The sequence below is a fragment of the Pseudonaja textilis genome, chromosome 2 (assembly GCF_049901715.1).
Source record: "Pseudonaja textilis isolate UNSWEBS1 chromosome 2, rPseTex1.2, whole genome shotgun sequence".
NCBI lineage: Eukaryota > Metazoa > Chordata > Lepidosauria > Squamata > Elapidae > Pseudonaja > Pseudonaja textilis.
Genome location: NC_141991.1, coordinates 246,073,856 through 246,077,610, shown reverse-complemented (window position 1 = coordinate 246,077,610; position 3,755 = coordinate 246,073,856).

Sequence of the window (3,755 nt, the reverse complement as noted above, 5' to 3'; positions counted from 1 at the left end):
AAACCAGCGGCCCAGTAGAAAATGATCCATGGACCGATACCGGTCCGGGGCCCAGTGGTTGGGGACCACTGGTCTAATCCAACCATGCGCTCAAGCAGGAAAGCCTCTCTTTGCCAGGGCTGTCAAACTCACGGCCCAGGGGCCGGATCTAAGCCCGCGGGGTGCTTCTATCTGGCCCACAGGACCGCCCTGGAAATAGTGAAGGACTGGCCCACAGTGCTTCTGCCAGTGAAAACGGAGCTCAGAAGGGCTCCACATGGCCCTCCCAAGCTCCGTTTCTACTGCCAGAGGGTTGCAGGAGGCCATCTCAGCCGAAAATGGAGCTCGGGAGCCCGTTTTTGCTGCAGAGTGCTTGGGCCACCACAGGTGCCCCCCCCCACATGAATGACATCATGCTGGCTACACCCCCCTCCCCCACCCCCAAGGTCAAACACAACCTTGATGTGGCCCTCAATGAAATCGAGTTTGACACCCTGGTCTACACCATGTCCTATCTCTTCTTCAAAGCGTCCAGTGTTGGAGCACACCCACAACTTCTGGAGCTGCGTGGTTCTTCCAAAACTCTCGGCAGCTTTGGATACTGTGAGTTGTTGTGTGGAATCAAATGCAAAAAGAAATAATCAAGGCTCATTATGGTAATTATTTATACAGGAACAATTCTCTCCAGAAAATAATAGGAGGGTTTCCTAGAGACACACTCATAGTTTTGCATTTCAGGAAAGGAGGAGAAAATGATAATCATATATATATATGTGTGTGTATATATATGCCTAGATATTAGATGATGTAAGCATAAATATTCATAATTAGTAAGCCTCAAGTTACTTCCTCGTTGTTATCCTCAAGAGTTAGCTGAGATGGCCAAATCGACTGCTTTGCTCAAAGAAAAAAACGCAAGTACGTTTGTTTCTACTTGGAAAACTGCTTCTGGACTTTGTGCTTGAGGTGGAAAAAAAAATTAAAAATTGATTTTGGGCTTTACTGATAAGATAGATTTGTTGTTATAGAAATATCTAGTTTATACTATTATGTCAACATAAAAAGTTGAGGTTTGATGTTACTGTCTTATTCTACTACGCACCAGAGGAAGTTGGAAATCAATGCCTTTTTTTCCCTTCTTTTCTACACTTCTCCCTTCCCCTTTACCTCCCCTATTTTTTCCTATTTGCTTTTATATTTTTGTATTTTATATCATAAGCTAATAAAAAAAATAATACTAATAAAAGAATATCATTGAACCTTATCTAGTCCCATGCATAGTAGTCTGAGAAGATTTCTGTGTTATAGGTTTGAGCAATAAAATAGCTAATTGAAGACTTCATGTGTGCCTCTGATTGTTCATGTCTGACACGTAGTTATGGAAGACTTTTGTCCTAGATGCTGAAGAACAAGCGCCATCTTTCCAGCCAGATCTCCTGCAGCAGTAATTACAATTTTTATCCACAAAAAGTGAGAAATAATTGCAATTATTGGAAATGCTAATTCAGAGCATACTGCTTTGTTGTTTGAGGCTAGTTTTGTTTGTGGTGTGTAACCGCAGCAGGGAAACAAAGATGAGAAAAAAGGATGTCCATTCTTTCATTCATTCATTCATTCATTCATTCATTCATTCATTCATTCAGCTATTTTAAATCTTTGGTTATTCCCCCCAAATAATTTTGGATCTTTACTACTTGGATCCACACAATATGTTAATGCAGATTTAGAAAATACAGTTGCTATCTCCATGTAATATGCCATATCGAAACAAATAAAAGTTTAATATGATGGCCTGTTCACGTGGGATACAAAAATAATTGCTGGTTTTCACATAAATACCATTTTAGACTAAAAACTATCAACTGTCTTTCTAATGTTTTACACACACACACAAACACACACACACACACACACATAGAATTTTCCAAATATTACATGTGTAAAGTTTGTTACTTCAATTACTATGGAATGCTCCAGCCTAGATTTATAATTTTGAATCAATTTAATTCCCCTATTTTGCAGAAGCAGTAAATGAGCACTTGGAGAGGAAAGAAAGGACAGTATAAAAGGGATGCAACTGAACTTTTTAGTGTTGGCACTATGAGAATGAAGCACAAAATGTCTAGAAGGTAAAAAATGTAAGACATATTTTAGAATCGTTTAAAGGACGAAAGGCCAAAGTTTTCAGCATTTTTCATTAATACTGTGATTTTGTTGTAAAGTGGATTTTTAAGTAGGCTGAACCTGTTTTTCCAGACTCTGATCTAGAGGCACAGGATATCTTCCCTAGAAGTCTGGTGCCCTAAAGATGTGTTTGATTACTGTTCCCACCTTCCTTAGCCACCAAAAGCGATGGTTACGAACACCAAAATGTTGGTATTACCGTCTAATCTATTTAGAGAGATCTAGATTGGGGAAAGTTATATAAAATGGAGGAAGCAAGGAGTAATTCAGTTGCAGTATGGGAACTGAGAAAAACCAGATAGGGAAGAATGCTGATAAAACTTCACAGTAAAACATTTGAGAAGTTTAGCTGTAAATTAAATTCTAAGGCAAACCAATCACTTAATACAGCAACAGAGTAGAATAGATGCACTAACAGACACATTTTCTTGTAGGACGTTTCATGCTGCAATGCTACACCCATTTATCAGGTGTTAAAATGCAATAAAAGAAATAAACTTTGATGCCTATCAGTGCCTAAAATAATTTTGGAGACATATTCTTTAGGTTTAGGATCCTTACAATCTGAAGTCTAAACATGAGCCGCTAAATGCAAGACACATTTGGTGGTACCTGCCAGCCCTTCCCAGGGAAGTTAGCTGGCAGACATTTTTCTCTTAGCAACATCTTAAGACTTTTAAAAACATTTCTTTGTTTTTAGAAAAATCCTCGCAAAATGAAATTAATTTAATCTTAATAGAAGAGGAAACAGTTTGCTAGTGTCCATTAGATCTTTGGGATGTTCATTCGGAGCCTTGCGGTAAAGAATCATGAAAACTGTGGCACAAAGTATAAAACCTCCTACTTTAATTCTTCTGTTTTAATGTTTTCTAGTTTTAGGCTGATTTTCTTTTCTTTTTTCTGCATTTTATCGGGACGACAGGGCTTTGAATTCTGCTTTCGCATTTTGGGTAAAAAATTTCTCTCTGCATTGACTGCACCCATACTTTATGGATTTCCCTTCCCAGCATTCAGACAAATATGTATTCAGTCAGATTTTCTAAATTGCCCGTTTGACAAAATCAATTTATAGATATTACATAAATTCAGAATAAATGAACATTTGCCTTTAGCAGACTCACTTTGTCTTACTGCTTTAGTTCTACCTACTTATTCTAGAATCTGATGGAATATTGAGATGATACCATAGTTCATGTCTTTTCCAGATTATTTTTATTATTTGCTGTGACTTCCTTGTTACTTCATAGATAGAAATCTGTAGGGCAAAGTTTTATATTCCTTCAGATGTAATTAGCATGATTTCTGTAGATCTCTGTTACTGAGCAACAGTTCACAACAGTTTCCGAATCACAATGGAGTTGTTCATGTGACACAATTTGCTTTAAATCTTATTTTGCAAATGGTTGGATTCTCACAGCACGCAAAGCCAGATTTTCCAAAACGCACAGTATGACTGAGTGAGTTGTGTAAAAAAACTACTCCTGAACTAACCACTTATTAGCAATAGATCAGGAGGGATAACTTAAAAACGCCAAATTTAGACTTTAAAAAGCCAAACTGAACAAAGATTTAAAAATGATTTACAGCAGCTC